Source organism: Sapajus apella, unplaced genomic scaffold (genome assembly GCF_009761245.1).
Source record: "Sapajus apella isolate SASKATOON/1434 unplaced genomic scaffold, GSC_monkey_1.0 scaffold4, whole genome shotgun sequence".
In the NCBI taxonomy this organism is placed as follows: Eukaryota; Metazoa; Chordata; class Mammalia; order Primates; family Cebidae; genus Sapajus; species Sapajus apella.
The window spans coordinates 7,402,322-7,428,666 of record NW_022436944.1 but is presented as its reverse complement, the minus strand read 5'-3'; the positions used below and the strand labels follow the sequence as shown (position 1 = coordinate 7,428,666).

At 40.9% G+C, this 26,345-nt stretch overlaps 1 protein-coding gene and 2 pseudogenes across 2 annotated transcripts in view; 1 reads left to right on the top strand and 2 right to left on the bottom strand.

The window, feature by feature from the left end:
* Positions 1-26,345, top strand: part of NMD3 (NMD3 ribosome export adaptor) — a 150,346-nt gene that overhangs the window by 85,562 nt on the left and 38,439 nt on the right. Inside the window, exons 17-18 of one of the 2 annotated variants that reach the window (XR_004263876.1) lie at positions 2,653-2,781; positions 21,713-21,872. The exons of the other annotated variant lie outside the window; for it this stretch is intronic. The gene's annotated coding sequence lies outside the window, so the exon portion shown is untranslated. Of the gene's footprint in view, positions 1-2,652; positions 2,782-21,712; positions 21,873-26,345 lie in introns of those variants that run through there. 2 annotated transcript variants of the gene reach the window in all.
* Positions 22,578-23,263, bottom strand: LOC116539042 (annotated as a pseudogene).
* Positions 23,938-24,369, bottom strand: LOC116539048 (annotated as a pseudogene).

The following is a 26,345-nucleotide window of genomic DNA, read 5'->3' as shown; positions in this document are numbered from 1 at the left end:
CCTTTAGCAACCATCATCCAGATAGGTCAGCAGCCATCAGCATTGAGGCAAGACCCCTCCCCAGCAAAAAGATTGCCACTCAGTGGAGGCTCAGATGATCATTAGCATTTTTTTAAGCAACAAATTATCTTTTAATAAAGTATGTACATTGTCGTTTTAGACATAGTGCTATTGCACATTTAATAGACTATAATGTAAACATGACTTTTATGTGCTCTGGAAAACACAAAATTTATGTGACTAATTTTGTTACAATACTTACCTTATTGCTGTGGTTCAGAATGAGACTTGCAATATCTTTGGGGTATGCCTGTATAATAAAAATGGACCATGGTGACTGGCTCATCATGTGCTTGTTCTGAAGCTGAAAGAGAGTTTAGGCTTAGTTTGTAGTTCTTCCAGGGGAACTTCTCTTTGGAATGGGAGAGTTTGACTTTGAGTCCTACTGCTATTTGCTGGGGAGCAGTAAGCTGAAGTCATATAGCTGAGAACTGTACCAAAATAAGATTATTTCTTCCACTAGAGTTTTTTTTTTTTTTTTTGTCAGTAAGAACTTGAAAAATGAATTGAAACTGAAAATCAAGTATGACTGACAATAAAGAATATTGCACTAGTAGGAACACAGCAAACTATTTGCTGTTAATAGAGTCTTGATTCTGTATTTTTTTGCATTTAATTATTGGACTCTAGCCCAGAGAAACCAAATTCAAAAAAAGCTAAATGCCAGATATGAGTAGACCCTTGATCACAAGCAGTTTATTCCAACATTTGTTTAATGATGGACTTACATTTTGCTTGGTCCTCCTTACTTAATTGGCAAGTATTAACTATAATATATTATTAATTAATAGAGTTGTACTATCTTTGTAGACACTAATTCATACTTTAGGAGAAGATGTAAATAGCCAGTTAAACTGTCTGTGGAGAAAAGATGTCTTCACTGAATCAACTACTTGAGTGCCCTTTCAATTACAGCAAGAATCCCCATCATTTAGGCTAAAAAGAGCTCTGGGGATTCCTTTATTCAATAGCCTCATTTCACAGGTGAGGAAAACAAGATCGGAAAAAAAAGTTCCTCTTTTAGAGAATAAGTGGTTTTCAAGCTGTTCATTCATTCATTTATTTGTTTGTTGCTTGTTAAATCTGAGCACCTATGAGCCAGATATGTATTTTTCTGACTGCTGGGGATATTGGGACCTGCTCCCATGTGGCTTAGATAGTGAATATGTGGAGGAATTAGAAACTAAAAACTACACTTTTGGATTAACTAGCGATTTTGTCACAGTGGTAAGTGCACTAAAGAAAAGAAGAATGAAGAGAATTCTGATTGGGTGGAAGGGGGTGTTCAGGGATAACTTTTTCAAAGAGATGACATTTAGGCTGAAACCTGAATGATGAAAAGTTCTCATCATCTGTTTTATGATAATGGGGAATATTGTCACGGGTCGAGGAAGAGCCAAGCCTGAGGTAGGAGGATGACTGGTCAGTTCAGGGTAGAACACAGCTCAGTGTTAGGTGAAGGCTTGGCATGGCAGGGAGTCCACAGGCCTTGTAGGCTGAGTGAAGACCCTCAGTCTGTGAAAGGTCTATAGAGGAGCCAAGGGAGAATTTTTTAAATATGAAAAATAATTTATATTTTTAAAATGTTTTGTTGAATGTGATGTGGAATGGTGTGTGGAAAAGGAGGCTAGTTATGGGGCCACCACAGCCAGCCCACATGAGAAGGATATGGTCTAGAGTAGGGTTAGTGGCAGGGCTGAGCAAGAGAAATGAATGTGTTTAGGATATATTTTAAAGACAGAACTGGCAGGACTGTGGTTGGATTGGATGTGAGGGTGAGGGCAAATGAGAGAGTAATTAGAAGGACAAGCTTTTGGTTCAAGCACTTAGGTAGCGCCATTTCCTGAGATGAGAAGTCTTGAGAGGCACAGGTTGGAGAGGGTACAGTGAAGAATCGAGGGTAATGAAGATATAAATTGGTACTGTACAAAGATTGGAAAAAAGAAGAGTAGGCTTATTTTGTTACGGCAGTCAATGAAGGCCTCACTCAGGAGTTGACATTTAAGGTGAGAACTGAAAGGTGTGAAAAACCAGGGAAGAACATTTCAGATAGAGGGAACCACAGGTGCAGAGGCTCAGGGGAGGAAGTGGCTTCACAACTCAGAGGGAACCCAAGGGAGAGAGGTAATCAAAGGAGTAGTTTCTGTGCTTCATGCTATAACTTAGATGTGATGGAAGAAATTTGCCTTTTTTTCTCTTTTTAGCTGACCTGATTTTTCTCATAGGAGTTGAGATTGAAAGAAGGAACCAGGACTTTAAACCTGCCAATGAATCCACCTTTCAAGTGACTCCATCACCTTTGCACCCATGGCTTCCTTTATCTGGAATATTTGGATCAATTGAAAATCTGTCTCTTAGATGTATTCAGTCGAAGAGTTTGTCGCTGGATCTTTGTACTAAAATATACTAAAACCAGAAGTCAAAGCATCATATTAGTTAATAGAAAATTGTTCTGATATGTGAAGTAAAAGGGAATTGTAAGCATTATTTGCAAATTGATTGTGCCACATACATTTGGCCAAATATGAGTCCAACATATCTCAACCAGCTCCAGTCATTGTCTTGCACTTTGCTTTACATTTGTTCCAACAGGATTAGATGCTTTGGGTGTGCACACCAAGACGTGACAAAAAATGGAAGTTGGGATCATTATGGTTAACCCGAGCATGTTGGAAACCAGAGAGAGGCTGAATGCTATCATACATAGACTCATGAATCAGAGTAAGTTTGAATCATTGACAATAATGGGTTGCAGTGTATTTTGAAATAAATTTCTGTTCATTGGGAGATTTGAAATGAAATGAAAAAATTATCAGAAATAAAGCTACAAAAAAGATTAAATTTGAATTTGACCTACAGAGATTGATCATAATTGAGGAATTTGACCTGTAGGGACAAAATCTTCAATTGAAGAATGAATTAAAGAATTTGATTCACAGGAAGATATCAGTTAAATTAATCTGAATGTTCTCTCCTGGCTTTTCACGTATTTTAGATCTCACCCTCCTGAGTGAGACCTTCATTTAGGGCTGTATCAAAACGGCTTCTTTTTTTGTGACAAGGTCTCACTCTGTTACCCAGGCAGAGAATACAGTGGTGCAATCATGGCTGACTGTAACCTCCACCTCCTGGGCTCAAGCAATCCTCCTTCCTTAGCTTCTCAAGTAGCTGGGACTTCAGGCCCATGCTGCCATGCTCTGCTAATTATTATTATTACTATTATTATTATTTGGTAGAGATGAGGTCTTCCTATGTTGCCCAGGCTGGTCTCAAACTCCTGAACTCAAGTGATCCTCATGCCATGGCCTCCCAAAGTGCTGAAATAACAGATGTGAGCCACCACACCTACCAGGAATATTTGTTTTTCCTGATCTCCATACCTATTTTTTTTTCTTTTTAAGACATGGTCTCACTCTGTTCTCCAGGCTGGAATGCAGTGGAGCTATCATGGCTCACTGTAGCCTTGACCTCCTGGGCTCAGGCGATCCTCCTGCCTCAGCCTCTAATGTTGCTGAGACCAAAGGCATGCATCACCACATCTGGCTAAGTTTTTAAACTTTTTGCAGAGATGGGGTGTCACTTTGTTGCCCAGACTGGTCTTGAATTCCTGGCCTCAAGTATTCCTCCTGCCTCAGCCTCCCAAAGTGTTGGAAATATAGGTGTGAGCCACCATGCCAGGCCTATTTTGTCTAATAAATGAATCCTCACCCCACCTGTACTCCCCCCAACCTGTTCCTCTCTAGACTTCCTGTCCCTGGAAATGGTCCTACCTACTTGCTCAAGTTCCCTCCTTGGTCATCTCTTCCTTAGAGAACTTTCAGATTTTATCTCTTCACCTGCTCTTCTCCTACATGGATTTGGAGGCTCATATGACCTCAAGGTGGAAGAGAAGAAAGGTCTAGTTATTCTGTTGCACTCCAACCCCACCTGTCTCGGTGGCGATGCTCTTGTCTGTCTAGTCAGGTGGTGGAGTTCGGGGGTGCTTTGCTGCCCTGCCTTTGGACAACTTAGTCTGTTCTCTGGGCTCAGTCAGCCTGGACTTTCTTTCTATAGACTCACTTTTTCCTCAGTTTTTTGGTGCCGCTGTTCTTTCTGCCTAAGGTCTGAGGGTTCCTAGAACCCCCAGCTTAAGATTCTCCAGGGTCACCTCACCAATGATGTGTGGTATCTTTGCCAGCAGAAATATCAACTTCTTTTCACCACCTTCATGAGGCAGGCAGGAACCTGTAGGTCTCTTCCATGACATCTTAGAGCCAAAGAAGGCTCTAGGTAAGCAGCCCTCTTACTATCTACCCATACTGTGTTGTCTATTTTTACCCAATGTGGTGGTATTTGGAAATGGGGCCTGGTGGGAGGTGTTTGGGTCACGGGGGCAGATCCCTGCTGAATGTCTTGGTGCTGCTCTCAAAGTAGTGAGTTCTTGCTGTGGCGATATTAGATTAGTTCCTGTGAGAGTGGGTTGCTATACACACAGGATATTTCTTAGATTTTGCCTTTTCACTCATACCCACTTCCCCTTTGACCTTCCATCATGTTTTGACCTAGCTCAAAAGCCCTCGCCAGAAACTGAACGGATGCTGGGGCATAACTCTTGAACTTCCCAGCCTGCAGAACAATAAGCTAAATAAACGTTTTTTCTTTATAAATTATCTAGCTTCTAATATTTTGTCTTAGCAACACGAAACAGATTAAGATAATGTGTGAGGTCAGGTTGAACTAGGAAAGGCCCTGCCATTTCCACCAGTTTCTCTTAGGACTTGCTCTTGGAGCTTTTGGCTCCCATGTGAGGAGTTCAGCTATTCTGAGACCTCCATATGGAGAGACCATGTGGAGAAAGAATAAGACCTGAGGAGTGTGTGCTATTAGCTGTTCAATTGCATCCAGCTCAAGAGTTGATGTGAGCTAAGAATCCTTAAAGATGATGCCAGCTCAGCCACTGTCTGATGGGAACCACAAGAGATCCTGAGTGAGAACCACCTGGCTAAGCCATTCAATGCCCAGATTCATGAGCAAAATAAATGCTTGCCCTTGTTTGAAGTCATTCATTTGGGATGGTTTGCTAATAGGTGACTGAAGCACCTACTCTCTCTATAGCTCACATTCTTACCATCCTGCTTTATTTATTTATTTATTTTTGAGATGAAGTCTTACTCTGTCACCCAGCCTGGAGTACAGTGGTGCGATCTTAGCTCACTGCAACTTCCACCTCCCAGGTTCAAGTGATTCTGCTGCCTCAGCCTCCTGATAGCTGGGGTTACAGGCGTGTGCCACCACACACCTGTCTAATTTTGTATTTTTAGTAGAGATGGGGTTTCTCCATGTTGGTCAGGCTGGTCTCGAACTCCCGACCTCAGATGATCTGCCTGCCTCGGCCATCCAAAGTGCTGGGATTATATACATGAGCCACCACACCTGGCCCACTTCATTTCTTAAGTTGTCACTATGCTATGACTTATGATTAAACCTCCAAATAGGGTAACCAATTGCCCTGATTTGCATGGGACTGAGGGAGTTCTCAAAGTTTGAGACTTTCATTGATAAAACTGAGACAGTCCTGAGCAAATAAAGATGAGGTGGCCACTCCAACTCCAAGATTTACTTTTTTTTTTTTTTTGAAATAAAAAGGTAGCTGAAAGAATGTAGAAATTTCAGAGTTATTGCTTCGCTATAAATTTTTAAAAGAGGTAGTGAAGGGTATAGAGGCTGACCCTTTTTTTCTAAGTAGTATCTGCCCTCCTAAAGGAATAGATGCTATAGTCAATGAGTGGGCTAGCAGGGGCAAAAATAATTATAGAATGTGAAAATATGCTTGAAAATATTTCAAAAATATAACATAGAGATGGGGAAACGATCCAGACAGGGTCACTGACATGCCAAGGACAAACTGCAACAAGGTCATGATTTGGAATGTGGGTATTTGAAATTCAGTCTGGAGTACTTACCTCCAAATTATATCATTTCTCATTCTTACCAATATTCACCATGGAAGTAAGGTATAATATTCTACCCTAGATAATATGTAGACTGAGGGAGAGATGTCTTTGCTGTAAGATAGTTCACCATCTTCCCATCTAGGTAGCACAGGTTAGACTGAAATCCAATCTCAACCAGGACTGAATAAACTAAGAAAAAGAAAATACCTCTTACTTAAAATCCCAAACCAGCTTCAGGTCTATTTTCGAAATAGAGGGTTTGACAATTTGATTATAAATATTAGTGCAAAATTGTGGGCTCTGGTATTGCTGGCTCAGAAAAAGCCCAGTTAACTGTGGGTCCAGATTTTAGGGCTGTTCAAGGAAGTAAAGGACAGGGAGGCTTCCAGCAAGCAGCAGGGCTGGTATAACTGGATATAGGCAAAGGAGACTTCATGGGTGTGGTTGTTTGGCGAAGAAAGTCAGACTGCCTTGTCAAATGAATAGGAGGCTCTTAATTAGCTGGGGGATTGGGAGGAGATGGGTGGAAAGGAGGGCAGGGAAGGTGAACATTACCTTGAGGTCTGATGTGGCAGAAAAGTCTTCTACTACCTGCTTGCCTCACTTCTATTCAGAAAGTGTGTGTGGTGTGTTTGGGCGTGGGTTCCTAACAAATAGATTGGAGCTTTTTTCAAAGGAGGGAAATTGCTTACTGCTATGACTCCAATGCCATGGCTACCCAATCACCAAGGCTATCTCTTCCCAGAAGGCCAGGAGGAAACTGTCTGACCAGCATAGCTAATATAGTGGTGAGGCCATGAGTCAGACACTGATTAGATTCAGCTGACATGTGAACAGCTGTGAGTTGCATTTCATATTATGATTAAAGAAAAATTTCTGTAATTTTACACAACCTTAGGATTCATTAATGCAAAGCTGAAAGTTAAGAAAACAATGAGTGAAAACTCTTGGGGTGGGATAACATTTCAAAATTTTAAACGTTTGCTTTTATTCTGTATTTCCTCCTTTCCTTTCCTTCCATTAAAACAAGTAGTTAAGTCTGTTCTTTGCTTCCATGGATGAATATAGTTGGGGTGGAAAGGAGAAATAGTCTGCATATCTTTCTGGCATTGGGAGAATAGGTGAGGAGGGTGTGGGCCAGAAAGCACAAAACCAACTTAATGACCAGAAACCCACAAGAGAAAAAGATTCCTCTGAGACCAGGGCTGGAAGATTTCCCAGGGCTGGAAGGAGGGAACATAGAAGAACAGAGAGCTCAGAAGTTCTGGGGCAGAGAAGAAACATGCCCTTGTGAAAGTTGTCAGGCTCAAAATGGAGTCACTAATGTTAAAACAGCAATAGCAACAAAAACAACCCTGACAAACAGAGCTGGGGAGGGCTGTGAGGAGAAGGTTTTTAAACTTGTTTGCCTGATGACAAAACTATCATAAAATTGCAAAAACCTCACACAAAGGTCATTGCAACCTTACACACACAAAATATTTTTGCAAAGTCATCTGCCCAGCAACTGCCTGTTCAACCTTGGGTTGATATCACCTTTTTGTTTGCTTGTTTGTGTTTTAGAGATGGGGGTCTCACTATGTTGCCCAGGCTAGTCTCAAAATCCTGGGCTCAAGCTATCCTCCTGCCTCAGCCTCCTGAGTAGCTGGGACTACAGGTGTGCACCACTGAGCCCAGCTAATCCTTTGTTATTGATCTTTGTAGACAAGGATACTTTTTTAAAAACAATTATGTAATCCTCCTCATTTTTTCCTTTAAAAATCTTTGTATTCCTTTACCTCCCTGAATACACACACAGTTTACTACGGCATAGGTATTTCCATTGCAATTCTCTATTCTCAAATAAACAGCATTTTTTCTAAGAGAGCTTCTTTTAGTTGTTATTTAGGTTGACACCATGAATCTTTCAACATTCATTCATTCATTCATTCATTCATTCATTTATTCATTCAAATCCTTTTACACCAGGCACTGTTTTAAAAGCAGTGAACAAATAGATAAAATTAGAACAAATGCCCTCATGAAGCTTACACTTTAGCGAATATCAAAATGTATGCGATTCTTATGCCAGACACTATTCTAAACACTTGCTATGTTTTCTTCTCACAACAACCCCTTGAGTTAGATACTATATTCCCAGCTTACAAATGAAGAAAGTAAGACATAGAGAGGATACAAAATTTGCTGATCTCACAGCTAGTAAGTAGTAGGGCTGGAATTAGAACCCAGATAGACTGGCTTCATTTTCTCTTAACTGCTATGATACTCTTGCTAAACTTTTAGGCAGGGTTTTGGGAGGGTGGCAAGACACTAGAGTTCCGGAACTGCTTGGGGTACTTTTGCAGTCTTCCTTATCCCAGATAGGTCACGTAGGAGTGGAAAGACCCTGAAATTCCAGGGGTCTCCACTGTGGATGATAAATGTCACAGAGGGAGTCTACCTCTGAATATCTTCCACTCCCTGAGTCTGGGACAGCAGCTTGACCAGCGGGGAAGAGCCCTGAGGTCTGAGTTTGTGTTTCCTCCCTGCTTAGCAGGATGTACACTCAAAATAGAACTTAGACTGTGCTAAAAGAATACAGATAATAAAATAGAAAGAATTGTTAAAATAAGATGAAATGGTGGGGCACGGTGACACATACCTATAGTTCCAGCTACTCAGGAGGCAGGGGCAGGAGGAACACTTGAGCCCAGTAGTTCAAGTCCAGCCAGGGAAACACAGTGTGAGACTCAACGTCTTTCTCTTTTTTTTTTTTTTTTTAAAAAAGAAGATCCAAGATGGCCGTTTAGGAACAGCTCAGGATTGCAGCTCCCAGTGAAAGCGCAGAGGGTGAGTGGACGCCGCATTTTTATTGCCCACAGACTAGGAAATTCCCAGGCGGAGAAGTTCCACAGGTCACCAGCGCGGCTGTTTCGGCCAGCGCGGCTGTGCCGCCGGCGCCGCTGCTTTGCCCCGCGCGGCTGCTTTGTCGGCGCCCCGGAGCAGCAGTTCTCCGTATAAAATACACCTGTCCGGGTGCCCTTTTGGCTGGCGATTGGAGCCACGGGAAGTCGCCCATTCGTCTGTTTAAAAAGGGGACTGAGCAGGGAACCAGGACAGTAGATTCCAGGGCAAAAAAAAAAAAAAGTGCCACAAACCTCAATGCCGCTCTTTAAGCCAGCGCAGTGAGTGGCCGCAGGGGAAAACAAACAGACCCTGGCGCCTGTTCAACAGGCGACTGGAACACCAACTTAAAAAAGGCTCTGAGGCAGGGAGCCAGGCGATCAGGCTCGGCTGGTCCCACCCCCACAAAAGAGCAGCAACCAGAAACTCTGGATTGAGAGTTTCACAGCAAGCGCAGCTGAACCCGGGACGGTCCAGCTCTGTGGGGGAGGGGGGTCCGCCATTACCGAGGCAGCCCGCTGTTGCCAAGGCAACACGCCATTGCTGAGGCAGCCCGCCGTTGCCAAGGCAACCCACCAATGCTGAGGCAGCCCGCTGTTGCCAAGCCAACCCACCACAGCAGAGAGACTCCACCTCAACAGAGGCAGGCCACCATCGCCAAAGCAGTTCTAACTACACCCATATAAACAGGACTGCAGGGAAGTTCACTTGGCAGCTGGGCGGAGCCCACAGCAGCTCAGCAAAGCCTCTACAGGCCGACAGTGACTAGGCTGCCTCCTTGCTGGGCAGGGCAGGTCTGAAGGAAACAAAAAAAGAAGTCAGCAGCATAACGGAAACTCATAAATAAAACTCTAAATCCCAGGGACAGAGCACCTGGGAACAAAAAGCAGTTTATGAGTTCTGCTGCAGCAGACCTAAACGTACCTGCCCAGCAGCTCTGAATGAACAACAGAGCTCACAGCTCACCATTTGAGCTCCTATAAAGAAGAGACCGTCTCCTCAAGCAGCTCCCTGACCCCTATATATCCAAAGAGACACCTCATAAATGAGAGATCAGATTGACACTAGGCGGGAATCCTTCTGGGACAAAGATAGCAGAAGAAGAAAACTGGTAACAACCCTTACTGTTCAACAGCTGCTGCAGGTGAACCCCAGGCAAGCAGGGCCTGGAGTGAACCTCAGCAGACCTACAGCAGAGGGGCCAGACTGTCAGAAGGAAAACCAAGAAACAGAAATAACCTCATCATCAACAAACAGAACGTCAATCTGAAAGATTTGAGACCCAATCTGAAAGCCAGCAACTACGAAGTCGACAGGTGGATAAATCCTTAAAGATGGGAAGAAACCAGTGCAAAAAGGATGAAAACACCCGAAACCAGAGCACCTCTCCTCCTACAAGGGATCACAACTCCTCACCAGCAAGGGAACAAGGTTGGAGGGAGAACGAGTGTGATGAAATCACAGAATCAGACTTCAGAAGGTGGGTAGTAAGAAACTTCTGTGAACTTAAAGAACATGTTCTAACCAAATGCAAAGAAACTAAGAACCTTGAAAAAAGATTTGACAAAATGCTAACGAGAATGGACAAAATAGAAAGGAATATAAGTGAATTGATGGAGCTGAAAAATGCAACACGAGAACTTTGCGAAGCATGCACAAGTATCAGCAGCCGAATTGACCAAGCAGAAGAAAGGATATCAGAGGTCGAAGATCAACTCAATGAAATAAAACGGGAAGGCAAGACTGGAGAAAAAAGGGTAAAAAGGAATGAACAAAATCTCCAAGAAATGTGGGACTATGTGAAAAGACCTAATCTACATTTGATAGGCGTACCTGAATGCGACGAAGAGAATGAATTCAAACTGGAAAATACTCTTCAGGACATTATCCAGGAAAACTTCCCCAACCTAGCAAGGCAGGCAAACATTCAAGTCCAGGAAATACAAAGAACACCACAAAGATATTTGTCAAGAAGAGCAACCCCAAGGCACATAATCGTCAGATTCACCAGGGTTGAAATGAAGGAGAAAATACTAAGGGCAGCCAGAGAGAAAGGTCGGGTTACCCACAAAGGGAAGCCCATCAGACTCACAGCAGATCTCTCAGCAGAAACCCTACAAGCCAGAAGAGAGTGGGGGCCAATATTCAACATCCTTAAAGAAAAGAACTTTCAACCCAGAATCTCCTATCCAGCCAAACTAAGCTTCAAAAGTGAAGGAAAAATAAAATCCTTTGGGAACATGCAAGTGCTCAGAGATTTCGTCACCACCAGGCCAGCTCTACAAGAGCTCCTGAAAGAGACTCTACACATATAAAGGAACAATAAGCACCAGCTCAACTAAAGGGCAAAACAGCCAGCTAGCACCAAAATGGCAGTATCAAATTCACACATAACAATATTAACCCTAAATGTAAATGGACTAAATGCCCCAATCAAAAGACACAGACTGGCAAATTGGATAAAAAGACAAAACCCATCGGTGTGCTGTATCCAGGAAACCCATCTCACATGCAAGGATACACAAAGGCTCAAAATAAAGGGATGGAGGAAGATTTACCAAGCAAATGGAGAGCAAAAAAAAGCAGGAGTTGCAATTCTCGTCTCTGATAAATTAGACTTTAAAGCAACAAAGATCATAAGAGACAAAGAGGGACATTACATAATGGTAAAAGGATCAATGCAACAAGAAGAGCTAACGATCCTAAATATATACGCACCCAATACAGGACCACCAAGATACATAAGGCAAGTTCTTAATGACTTACAAAGAGACTTAGACTCCCACACAATAATAGTGGGAGACTTCAACACCCCATTGTCAATATTAGACAGATCAACCAGACAGAAAATTAACAAGGATATCCAGGACTTGAACTCAGACCTGGACCAAGCAAACCTAATAGACATTTACAGAACTCTCCACCCCAAATCCACAGAATATACATTCTTCTCAGCACCACATCACACCTACTGTAAAATTGACCACATAATTGGGAGTAAATCAGTCCTCAGCAAATGCAAAAGAACGGAAATACTAACAAACAGTCTCTCAGACCACAGTGCAATCAAGTTAGAACTCAGAATTCAAAAACTAACCCAGAACTGCACAGCTTCATGGAAACTGAACAACTTGCTCTTCAATGTTGACTGGATAAACAATGAAATGAAGACAGAAATAAAGATGTTCTTCAAAACCAACAAGAATGAAGACACAACATACCAGAATCTCTGGGACACATTTAAAGCAGACTCTAGAGGAAAATATATAGCAATAAGTGCCCACATGAGAAGCAAGGAGAGATCAAAAATTGACACCCTATCCTCAAAACTGAAAGAGCTAGAGGAGCAAGATCAAAAAACCTCAAAGTCTAGCAGAAGAAAAGAAATAGCTAAGATCAGAGCAGAACTGAAGGAGATAGAGATAAAAAAAAACCCTTCAAAAAATCAATAAATCCAGGAGCTGGTTTTTTGAAAAGATCAACAAAATAGCCAGACCACTAGCCAGATTAATAAAAAAGAAAAGAGAGAATAACCAAATTGATGCTATAAAAAACGATAAAGGGGATATCACCACAGATTCCACAGAAATTCAAACCATCATCAGAGATTATTACAAACAACTATATGCACATAAACTAATAAACCTGGAAGAAATGGATAAATTCCTGGACACTTGCCTCCTCCCAAGCCTAAACCAGGAAGAAGCCGAAACCCTGAACAGACCCATAAGAAGGTCTGAAGTGGAGGAAGCAATTAAGAGCTTACCACCCAAAAAAAGCCCAGGGCCAGACGGGTTCATAGCCGAATTCTACCAGACATACAAAGGGGGGCTGGTACCATTCCTTCTGAAACTATTCCAAACAATACAAAAAGAAGGAATTCTTCCCAAATCATTTTATGAGACCACCATCATCCCAATTCCAAAACCCGGCAGAGACTCAACAACAAAAGAAAACTTCAGGCCAATATCCATGATGAACATAGATGCAAAAATCTTCAATAAAATACTGACAAGCCAATTGCAACAGCACATCAAAAAGCTTATCCACCATGATCAAGCAGGCTTCATCCCGGGGATGCAAGGCTGGTTCAACATACGCAAGTCTATAAACGTAATTCACCACATAAACAGAACCAAAGACAAAAACCACATGATTATCTCAATTGATGCAGAGAAGGCCTTTGACAAAATTCAACAGCCCTTTATGCTAAAAACCCTCAATAAGCTAGGTATTGATGGAACGTATCTCAAAATAATAAAAGCTATTTATGACAAACCAACAGCCAATATCATAGTGAATGGGCAAAAACTGGAAGCCTTCCCCTTGAAATGTGGCACCAGACAGGGATGCCCTCTCTCACCACTGCTATTCAATATAGTATTAGAAGTTCTAGCCAGAGCAATCAGGCAAGAAAAAGAAATAAAGGGCATTCAAATAGGAAAGAAGGAAGTCAAATTGTCTCTATTTGCAGACGACATGATTGTATATCTAGAAGACCCCATCGTCTCAGCCCAAAATCTCCTGAAACTGATAAGCAACTTCAGCAAAGTCTCAGGATACAAAATCAATGTACAAAAATCACATGCATTCCTATACACCAATAACAGACTTAAAGAGAGCCAAATCAAGAACAAACTTCCGTTCACAATTGCCACAAAGAGAATAAAATACCTAGGAATACAACTAACAAGGAATGTAAGGACCTCTTCAAGGAGAACTACAAGCCACTGCTCAACGAAATAAGAGAGGACACAAACAGATGGAGAAATATTCCATGTTCATGGTTAGGAAGAATCAATATCGTGAAAATGGCCATACTGCCCAAAGTAATTTACAGATTCAATGCTATCTCCATCAAGCTACCAATGACCTTCTTTGCAGAACTGGAAAAAACCACCTTAAACTTCATATGGAACCAAAAGAGAGCCCACATAGCCAAGTCAATTCTAAGGAAAAAGAACAAAGTGGGAGGCATCACACTACCGGACTTCAAACTATACTACAAGGCTACAGTAATCAAAACAGCATGGTACTGGTACCAAAACAGAGATATAGACCAATGGAACAGAACAGAGGTCTCGGAGGCAACACAACATATCTACAACCATCTGATCTTTGACAAACCAGACAAAAACAAGCAATGGGGAAAGGATTCCCTGTTCAATAAATGGTGTTGGGAAAGCTGGCTAGCCATGTGCAGAAAGCAGAAACTGGACCCCTTCGTGACACCTTACACTAAAATTATCTCCAGTTGGATTAAAGACTTAAACATAAGACCTAACACCATAAAAACCCTAGAAGAAAATCTGGGCAAAACCATTCAGGACATAGGTGTAGGCAAGGACTTCATGACCAAAACACCAAAAGCATTGACGACAAAAGCCAAAATAGACAAATGGAACCTAATCAAACTCCACAGCTTCTGCACAGCAAAAGAAACAGTCATTAGAGTGATTCGGCAACCAACAGAATGGGAAAAAATTTTTGCAGTTTACCCATCTGACAAAGGGCTGATATCCAGAATTTACAAAGAACTAAAACAGATTTACAAGAAAAAAACTAACAAGCCCATTCAAAAGTGGGCAAAGGATATGAACAGACACTTTACAAAAGAAGACATACATGAGGCCAACAAACATATGAAAAAATGCTCATCATCACTGGTCATCAGAGAAATGCAAATCAAAACAACATTGAGATACCATCTCACGCCAGTTAGAATGGCAATCATTAAAAAATCTGGAGACAACAGATGCCGGAGAGGATGTGGAGAAATAGGAACACTTTTGCACTGTTGGTGGGAGTGTAAATTAGTTCAACCATTGTGGAAGACAGTGTGGTGATTCCTCAAGGACCTAGAATTAGAAATTCCATTTGACCCAGCAATCCCATTACTGGGTATATATCCAAAGGATTACAAATCTTTCTGCTATAAGGACATGTGCACACGAATGTTCATTGCAGCACTGTTTACAATAGCAAAGACCTGGAACCAACCCAAATGCCTGTCGACGATAGACTGGATAGGGAAAATGTGGCACATATACACCATGGAATATTATGCAGCCATCAAAAATGATGAGTTTGTGTCCTTTGTAGGGACATGGATGAACCTGGAAAGCATCATTCTCAGCAAACTGACAGAAGAGCAGAAGATCAAACACCGCATGTTCTCACTCACAGATGGGTGTTGAACAATGAGAACACATGGACACAGGGAGGGGAGCACTACACACTGGGGTCAGTTGGGGGGAAATAGGGGAGGGACGGTGGGGGGTGGGGAGCTGGGGAGAGATAGCAAGGGGAGAAATGCCAGATGTAGGTGATGGGGAGGAAGGCAGCAAATCACACTGCCACGTGTGTACCTATGCAACAATTTTGCATGTTCTTCACATGTACCCCAACACCTAAAATGCAATAAAATAAATAAATGCAGGAAAAAATAGATAAAACAGAATAATTTCTTTTTTCAACTGAGTTTACAGAGTAAGATGCTCTGGGATGCCATGTGTGGACAGCAGGTCGTCCCAATCTCAATCTCACATTTCTTCCTCTAGTATTAAGACATTGTTAAAGGAGGATCTAGGATTTCAATGTTGCTAAAGATGAAATCCTAATCAAATAAGACTATTAACTCATTTTTACAGAGAAATTAGTTAGAATTTATGTGAGTGTGGCAGACTCTGTAACTATCAACATTTCACTAAAAAATAAACGTGCAATATATGGATGTGGACCAAGGTGGTGGACTAGAAAGCTCCACCCATCACTCCCCCTGCAAGGATACCAAATTAACAACTATCTGCACAGAAAAATCACTTTCATGAGAAACAAAAATTAGATGAGCATTTGCAGTACCTGGTTTTAACTTCATGTCTCTGAAAGAGGCACTGAAGAAGTAGAAAAAACAGCCTTGAATTGCCAACACCAGCCCTACCCCATTCCCTAGGAGTGGCTGCCTTGTACTGAAAGCATTTCTGTGAGCTAGGGGAGGGGGAACACAGCAATTGTGAGGCACTGAACTCAGTCTTGCCCTGTTATAGCAGAGGGAAAAACTGGGCCAAACTCAGATGATATCTGCCCATGGAGGAAGCATTTAAACCAGCCATAGCCAGAGAGGAATCATTGATCCCAGCGGTTGGGATTTGAATTCCATAAGCCTCACCACTGTGGACTAAAGTGTTTTGTGGCTCTACATAAAATGAAAGGCAGTCAAGGACACAAGTATTGCAGCACCTAGGCAAGTCCTAGGACTGAACTGAACCCAGAGTCAGTGGACTGGTTGGAGGGTATGTGACATACTGAGATAACAGCTGAAACAGCCAAAGGAGTGCTGGCATTATGCTTCCCCTAACCCCACACTGCATAACTTGCAGCTCCTTTCTTCTACTTGAGGAGAGGAGTGGGAAGAGTGAGGAAGACTTGGTCATGCGTCTTGGATACCAGCTCAGCCACAGCAGGATAGGGCACCGGTCAGAGGTGTGAGGTCCCCTTTCCAGGCCATAGCTCCCTGATGACATTTCTAGACACACCCTGGGCCAGAAGGAAATCTTCTGCTTTGAAGGAAAGGACTCAGGCAGGATTCATCACCTGCTAACTGAAGAGCCTGTGGGCCCTGAATAACCAGCAGCAATACTCAGATATTATTAATACATCCAGGGCTTTGAATGAGCCTCTGAAACTTGCTGGCTTCAGGTGATACTCGGCACATTCCCAAGTGTGGTGCCTATGGGGTGAGACTCCTTCTGCTTGAGAAAAGTAGAAGGAAAAGTAAAGGGGACTTTGTCTTGTACTTAGTACCATTTCGCCACAGCAGGATAGAGTATGCAGAGGGCTCCTGAGGTCCCTGATTCTAGGATTTGGCTATTGGATGGCATTTCTGGACCTGCCCTGGGCAGAGGGGAGACCACTACCCTAAAAGGTGAGTCTGAGGCCAGGCGCCATTCACCAAGCTGACTGAAGAGCTCTTGGGCCTTAAGCGAACATCAGTGGTAATCTGGCAGTAATCTATGAGGGCCTGTGGTGGTGGTAGCTACGAGGTAAGGCTCCTCTGCCTTTGGAAAGGAGAGGGAAAAGTGGGAAGGACTGTGTCCTGTGGTTTGAGTGCCAGCTTAGCTATAGTACAATAGAATACCAAATAGATTTCTAAGGTTTTTGACTGTGGTTCCTGGTTCCTGGATGGCACATCTGGACCTTTCCAGGGACTGGGGGAATTTGCTGCCCTGAAGGAAAGGATACAGGCTTAGCTGGCTTTTCCGTCATGGATTATAGAGCCCAAGGGCTTTGAGTGAACATTGGTAGTAGTCAGGGAGTGGCTAGAGTAGGCCTTGCGTGAAACCCAGTGCTGTGCTGCTTCAAGTCTGACCCGGCACAGTCCTAGTGGTGGTGGCCACAAGGGTGCCTGTGTCACTTCACCTCCGGTTTCAAGTGGATCAGAACAGAGAAAGACCCAGTATCTTTGGGAGAAATTACAGGAAGAGAGCAAGAGTCTTTACCTGATGATCCAGAAAATTATTCTGGATCTTTTCTAAGACCATCAAGTTGGTACCTGGTACCTCGACAAATCTGCAAGAACCACAGCACTACTGGACTTAAAGTGTCCTCTAAAGCAGATACAGCTTAGATCACGACAACCAAGTCCTTTCAAATATCTGGAAAGCCTTTCCTAGAAGGATAGGTACAAAAAATCCCAGACTGTGAAGACTACAGTAAACATCTAACTCTTCAATACCCAGCCACAGATGGACATCTGCAAGGATCAAAGCCATCCAGGAAAACATGACCTCACCAAATGAATTAAATAAAGCACCAGGGAACCATTCCTGGAGAAACACATATGTGACCCTTCAGATAGAGAATTTAAAATAGCTGTGTTGAGAAAACTCAAAGAAATTCAAGTTAACATGGAGAAAGAATTTAGAATCCTATTAGATAAAGTTAACAAAAAGATTGAAATAATTCAAAAGAGGCAGAAATTCTGGAGTTTAAAAATGCAATGGGCATACTGAAGAATGCATCAGAATCTTTTAGTAACATAATTTGTCAAGCAGAAGACAGAATTTGTGAGATTGAAGACATCTTAAATAAAAATACACAGAGAAGTCAAAAGAAAAAAGAACAAGAAACAATAAAGCACAACTACAAGATCTAGAAAATGGCCTTTAAAAAATCTAAGAGTTTTCTTCTTAAAGATGAGGTGGAGAAAGAGATAAGCGTAGCAAGTTTATTCAAAGGGATAATAACAGATAACTTCCAAACCTAGATAAAGATATCAATACCCAAGTACAAGAAGGTTATAGATCACCAAGTAGATTTAACCCAGAGAAGACTAAGGCTTTTAATAGTCAAACTCTGAAAAGTCAAGGATAAAGGAAGGATCCTAAGAGCAGCAGGAGAAAAGAAACAAATAACATGCAAGGAGCTCCAATACATCTTTTTAGTGGAAGCCTTACAGGTTAGGAGAGAGTGATGTGACATATTTAAAGTGCTGAAGCATAAAAATTTTTCTGTGGAATAGTATATCCAGTAAAAATATCCTTCAAACACGAGGAAATACAGATTTTCCCAGAAAAACAAAGGCTGTGGGATTTCATCAACACCAAATCTGTCCTACAAGAAATGCTAAAAGGAGTACTCCAATCAGAAAGAAAAGGATATTAATGAGCAATAAGAAATCACCTGAAGGTACAAAACTCACTGGTAATAGTAAGTACACAGAAAAACAGAATATTATAACACTGTAACTGTGGTATGTAAAGTACTCTTAAGTAGAAAGGCTAAACAGTGAATCAATAAAAAATAATAACTACAATAACTTTTCAGGACATAGGTACTACAATTGGACACAAATAAAAATAACCAAAAGTTAAAAAGTCGCGGAATAAAGTTAAAGCATATAGTTTTTGCTTGTTTATGCAAACAGTGTTTAGCTGTTATCAGGTTAAAATAGTAAGTTATAAGACAGTATTTGCAAGCCTCATGGTAAACTCAAGCCAAAAAACACACAAAGAATACAAAGAAAAATGAAAAGCAAGAAACTAAATTATGTCACCAGAGAAAATCATCTTTGTTTAAAGGAAAACAGAAAGAAAAAGGAAGATAAGACCACAAAACACCAAGAATACAAAAAACAAAATGGCAGGAGCTTACTTATCAATAACATTGAATGCAAATGGACTAAACTCTCCAATCAAAAGACATGGAGTGGCTGAATGGATAATGGATAAACAATAACAACCACCAAAAAATAAAACCCAATTATCTGTTGCCTTCAAGAAATACACCTCGCCTATAAAGACACAAATATACTGAACATAGAGGAACAGAAAGAGATATTCCATGCAAATGGAAACCAAAAAACAGCAGAAGTAGCTATACGTGTATCAGACAAAATCAATTTAAAGAGAAAAACTATAAGAAGGGGCAAGGAAGGTTACTATATTATGATAAAGGGGTTAATTCAGCAAGAAGATATAACAATTATAAATATATATGCACCCATCATTGGAACACCCAGATATATAAAGCAAATTTTTTCAGAGTTAAAGAGAGAGATGGACCCTAATAATAGCTGGAGACTTCAACATCCCACTTTCAGCATTGGACAAATCTGCCATACAGAAAATCAACAAAGAAACATTAGACTTAATTGTACTGTAGACATAATTGATATGTATAGAACACTTTATCCAATGGCTACAGAATATACATTCTATTCCTCAGCACATAGAACATGCTTCTCTTTAGGAGATGTAATTGCTTGTGACTTCAGCAAGTGTTCCAATAACACCCTGTGCATATTTCAAGCACTAAATTTAATTCATACCATTGTCATGTTTTATATGTCTGTCTACCAAACTGGATGTTGGGCTTTTCAGATCATTTCAATATCTTGTCTTTGTATCCACACAGCAAATATGGTGTCTGAGATATTGTGAGTCCTTTACAAATATTTGTTACAGACATTCATTTATTGAAGAAAGAACTCATGTGGTTTATTTGATCACATAAAGGGAACTTTGTACTACTTTCTGTTTTTTCTTCCTCCTCGCTTGCCAGAAAACTTCAACCCAAATTTTATGCTCTGTGACAATAGCTATCTTATCCTAACTCTAAATTTTTTTAAACTTTTGTTTTTATTTTTCTTTTAATTAAGCTAATTACATATTTTCATCTAAATGATCTCAAATGCGTTTTGGAACTACAAGGAATATAAATTATAAATAAATATACTTAGCAAATTTTGGCTCACCTCTATGTTGAAGGAAGATCCAATCAATGCCTCTTGCCATGATGAAGCATTAAGAAACATCAAGGAGCTTTTCAAAGATGGTGCTGAATGTAAAGAAGGAAGCTCCTGCCCATCCTAAAGCCCAAACCAAAGTGAAGGCTTTAAAGGCCAAGAAGGCAGTGTTGAGAGGTGTTCACAGCCAAAAAAAAAAAAAAAAAGAAGAAGAAGATCTGCATGTCACCCACCTTCCAGTGGCCCAAGACACTGTGACTCTGGAGACAACTCAAATATCCCCAAGAGCGCCCCCAGCAGAAAGAAGCTTGACCATATGCTATTGTTCAGTTTCCACTGACCACTGAGTCTGCCATGAAGAAGATGGAAGACAACAACACATTTATGTTCATCGTGGGTATTAAAGCCAACCATCACCAGATTAAATAGGCTCTGAAGAATCTGTATGATATTGATGTGGCCAAGGTCAACACCCTGATTCGGCCTGATGGAGAGAAGGCATACGTTCAACTAGCTCTTGACTACCATGCTTTGGGTGTTGCCAACAAAATTGGGATCATCTAAACTGAGTCCAGCTGGCAAATTCTAAATATATGTGTATCTTTTCACCATCTACATGCCTTTCTGTCAATTTCTGGTTGGCCTGGGAGGCCATACACAGGCACTGATGTTGTCACAGGGCTTGGGCAAGACTCCTGTTCTACTTATCCTTTAGAGCCACTCCACCATGCTTGATCACTCCAGAGATCTTCGTGACTAGAGTTAGTGTCCTAGGAAAATCAGAACTCAGAACTTGCCTCCATGGTTGAGGGTAACAAGAAGCTTTACAAGAACCCATTCTTTTATTCCTCAAAGAGGCTGTGTGTGAAACCAATGCCCAGAGTTTGAAGTGCATTAGCATCCATTTCAGGGGATTGTGGGTTGGCTGGCTTTCGGGTAGCATTTTGTCCTCACACACCCATCTACTATGTCCAACCGGTTTGTCTGCTTTCCTCACCCCTTGCCCAATAAAGGACAAGGACTTCAAAATAAAAGAAACATCAAGGAGTAACAACTATTACATAAACAGGTAAAGGCATTATTTATTATGCTTAGAAAAGGCAAATAGAAGATTACTCAAAGAGCAGACTGAAGATTTATAAACTATAAACAGATACATTTACATGGCTAGAGTTACTGAGATGACTTGGCCCTGATGAATATTATGCAGTGAGAAGAATCGTGTTGAAAAAATTTCATTTTAATAATTGCTTGTTTTGCTACTTAGGAGAAAGACAGAAGGACGTAGCAAATCGTAAGGATTTCTCAGAGTAGAAAGATATTATAAACCTGGCAAGACAGCTACATAGTGGCCCAGTTACGAGAAAGGCAGAGGTCAGACGCAGGTACCAAGGTCAGGCAACAGAGTCTAAAAGGTACACTTCTATCACTATGAGAGAAAAAGAGTATTAGATTTGAGATTAGAGAATCTCAATTGTCCAGGGAAATTGTCAGTTGCTTTGGATAGTTACAGTAACATAAATACATAGGTATATTATTTTGTGAAGTAAAGAGCATATTCATTTTCAAATTACTCTTTGTTTTGCTATAGGCTTACGAAAAGGCTGAAGGCTAGAGTGAAATGGGAAGACAGAAAACAACAGGAAAGAAAAGGAAAATCAAAATACATGATGAGAAGGCAGAGCTTTATTTATTAAAGTTATACTTGGGAAAATTTGAGAAAGTAAAGGAGTTAGGCATTTTCCTGAACTAACCATTGGTATTATAAACAGCACTTTCTAGATGAAAACAAACTACTGAAAGAATGAACAAAGAAGCAGCCATTTCACCATCAAGTGAGTCAGTATTTGCTTTTTATGGTAACCAGAAATATCTGGGTTTGTTTTTTAATCTTAATAGTATAAATTTTAATGACAAAGATTATTTAGCATTTAGTAAAAAACTGGAAATTCCTACAGTGAAGTTTGCTCTTAGAAATGAACTCGAGTTTTGGAGTGAAAAGTGCCCTCATTTAACACTTATTTGTTTGTCAAAGTTGATGAGACTATCCAGACATTGTGAAGTAGAAAAGGAACATGCCCACAGAAAAGGTGGGCATCTACACTGGGAAAGGAAACTTAGAGGCTGTTGCTGGGCTTGGCCTGTGGTAGGAGTTCTTTTCCTTGACACCTGCTCACATAGGCCAAAAACAATTTTAGCTTTCGTGAGGCCATTTGGGAAGTCTGAAACTTGCAAATTCATTATTAATATTGAATTGTGAGATTTCATGTAAAAATCCACATTTCTGATTTCTCTTAAGAAATCAGATAACATTCCAGCATAGCAACTATCAATATGACTGAATAGAAGCTGATCACTTGGGACAGAGCCAGATCATGATTGTCCCTTCCCCAACTCCACTGTTTTTGCCAGATATGGAGGCTGAGTTGCCATCTATCAATATGATTGCACAGCTGTTTGCTTTATTGTAGAATTGATAAGATATTGAAACATTTCTTTTTTTTTTTCAGTGTTGGTTTTATTTTAATGACCACCAGCGGATTGATGACAAGAGATGTTCACGTGAAGATCTTGCTCTGATTGAAAGCTTTGCCCACAGGCTGGAAGGTCCTATCCCAGGAAAAGTACTCTTGAACCTGCATCTGGGTCTTCTCACTTCCAGGATCCAGTTTCCGCCATGTGTATAATTCTTAGTCCACCTGCCAATCCAGACTCAGGCAAAAGGCACTGAGTCACCTGGCCACTGAAGACCAAGATTCAAGAAATGGAGCTACTATTGTTGGTTCCAAAGAAGATGACATGGGCAAAGGTGTTCTTCCTCAGATTATCCAGTCACTGGAACATTTCAGTTATGAGGCCGCAACTTTTGAAGGTCTGGGTGAGCTCTTAAGTGATACTTAGAGTACCACTGGGACCAGCCATCCTTAACAGAGTGCTTCCAAAAATATGGCAGTGACACAGTGTGTTCTCACTGGAGCACCTGGGTATAAATTCATTCAACACGGCAGCTGAGCAAAGAGGTCCTTGGCCTTGGGCTCAACAGCTGGTACCTGCTCACATTCATCCATCTCCTCCTCAGGAGCAGGGGAAGTCACGTTGTTTTTCCTCTTTGTGCTCAGCCTGAGGCTTTTGCTTCTCTTTTCATGAACCTTTTCCCTTCCATGGGTATCCTTTTTAGTCTGGCTCTCTGCAGAATTTTTAGCATCAAACTCGGCCACCTTCTCACACAGTTTCACTTCTTCCAAGACAGCTCGGAACTGGGGTTGGTTAATGCAAGTAAGGAGACAGCAGTTGATATTCATAAAGACTTGGTGGAAAGAAGGCTCCAGCACCTGCTTATAGAGCTACAACAAGGTCGGACAACTGTGATGTCAGCCAGTTACTCATTCACCCTCCAGAAAAGCCTTCATCTTCAAGTGAGCATCCAGTAGCCCCAGAATTCACTTCACTTCCTCTTTTGCATTCTTTTTTATTTTATTTTACTTTAGGTTCAGGGGTATATGTGCAGGTCATGCAGGGTTGTTGCATAGGTGCATACTATATTCTGCATTTCTCCCCCGTTATCCCTCCCTACCCTTCCTACGCCCCCACTGTCCCTCCCCTAGCACCCACCAACTGCCCCCAGTGTGTGCTGCTTCTCTCCCTAAGTCCACGTGTTCTTATTGTTCAACACCTGCCTATGAGTGAGAACATGCAGTGTTTGGTTTTCTGTTCTTGTGTCAGTTAGCTGAGAATGATGGTTTCCAGATTCATCCAAGCCCCTACAAAGGACATGAACTCATCGTTTTTTATGGCTGTGTAGTATTCCATGGTATGTATGTGCCACATTTTCTTTGTCCAGCCTATCATTGATGGGCATTTTAGTGGCTGTTTGTTGTGGTGCATGGTGCCAAAGGTAGGGATAACCAAGTACTGGCAAAGGGTACTATGTTGCTATCAGCAAAGCTCACCCACTGCACCACCTGGGCTTCTGCTTCTGGAGTACTTTCCTGCAGCTCCTTATTGCTCACATGGTAGGTAATGACATTACTCTTAAACACATGGACTCCATTGTCACCATCAAATGCTGGAATCTTGCCAGCAGGAAATTTGCAGAGAAATTTAGGGTTGTGGTTGGTTTGGCCAAAGTGGAAGTGGTAATGGTACAGAGGGTATGCAGACCTGAGCCCTGCTATACCGAGCAGTGATGAGGGCTTTGAAGGCCCTCCAGTTTTCAGGATATGTGTACAGAATATCAACCATCATGGTGGTTCCTCAGAGAAAGAGAAGGGAAGAAAAACAAATCAAGAATGCATTTGGCTGCAAATAACAGAAAAGCTGACCAACTATGACTTAAACATGAAGAGTTTACTTTTCTCATATTACCAAACCTAGGCAATTACTGGCAATTGGTTAAGCTACACAATTGCACCCAAGAGTCCAGCCAGTCCTTCATAAGCTGGCTTTTGTCTTTGTGGCTATCTTCTCACAAGTACAAAATGGCATTTGCATCTCCAGATAATTTGTCCACTTCAAAGCAGGAAGAAGCAGGAATGATCAAGGGCCAAACCAACTGTATGTTCCTTCTACAGGGAAATTTAAAATTCCTCAAGCCAGCAGAGTGTTCTGCCTACATCTTACTGGTCAGAACTGGGTTACATGGCTAGAAAAAAAATAAAGTTGATAAATAAGGAAATGTAAATAAACATTTTGGCATAGACCTGGTTCTAGGCATGCTGCCACCATAAAAAGCTTAGAGTTTCACTGAAAAAAAAAAAAAAGAAAAAGAAAATAAGACTGTCTCTTGAGGTAGGAAGTATTTTATTTAAGACTCGGGGTGATCTGTACTCAAGGATGAAATTGTAGATATAAAAACTAAGCTAGAGATCTTAAACCTAAAGTCCACAAGGGGATAAGTGAGTAAAACAGGCAAGTGACTTCTGTAAATCTATTTCTTATACACATATTAATTTCTAAGATACTCTTCACAAGAAATGTGACTTTTCCCATTGTTCTGGAATCATGGGGCATCTTGGTCCGTTTTTATCACACTTCTGTATTTTGCATATCAGTTCCCTGTCAGATGATGGTTTGCAAATATTTTCTCCCATTCTATAGGTTGTCTCATCACTCTGCTGTTTCCTTTGCTATGCAGAAGCTCTCCAATTTAATAAAGTCCAATTTGTCTATTTTTGTTTTCATTGTCTGTGCTTTTGGAGTCTTAGCTATAAAGTCTTTGCCTAAGTAGGCCAGCATCTTGAACAGTTTCTCTTTGTTTTCTCCTATTAAGTTTATAGTTTGGCATCTTATATTTAAGTGTTTAATCCATCCTGAGTTAATTATTTTGTACATGGTGAGAGATAGGAGTTCAGTTTCATTCTTCTTCATATGCTTATCTTGTTTTGCTAGCATCATTTATTGAAGAGATCGTTCTTTCCTCAATGTATGTTATTCATGGCTTTGTCAAAGATCAGTTGGCTGTGAATATGTGTATTTATTTCTGGGTTGTCTATTTTGTTCCATTGGTCTATATGCCTATTTTTATACCAATACTATGCTATTTGGGTTACTCTAACCTTGTAATATGTTTTGAAGTCAGATAGTATGGTGCCTTTAGCTTTGTTCTTTTTGCTCAGGATTGCTTTGACTATTCAGGCTCTTTTGTGGTTCCACATGAATTTTAGGACTGCTTTTTCTGAGAAAAATGACATTGGTATTTTGATAGGGATTGTATGAAATCTGCAGATTGCTTTGGGTAGTAGAAATAAATTTTAATGTGTAGATTTTCTTGAAAATATTCATATTCAAAAATAGTTTTGGATTTTAAACACTTAGATTTTACCTAATTAAAATCAGAAGTATTGATTTTATTGTTAGAAGAAGCTTTAATTATCTTGACAATTTCTATGTAAACAATGATTTGCCTATACTAAATATCAAATATAAATAGTAGTAGAGCAAGAAAACAATAGATATAAATAATTATTTAACCAGTAGCAATCATCTGGACCACCTTTTAAAGGAATTTTTGGATAAATGAAAAATGGAAAGATATTGTAATAATATATTGCAGCACACAAAGGCATTTGATCCTAACTCATCACTGTTATTACTCTTTTTCAGTAGTGGCAGACCCTCATTATTTCCCATCAGTCTTTAGGTTTCTTATATAAACCATACTGCAGGACTATGTGTTCTGCAGGCAGGACAGGTTTTAGATTGCCAACGTCTGTCATGGGTTGTAA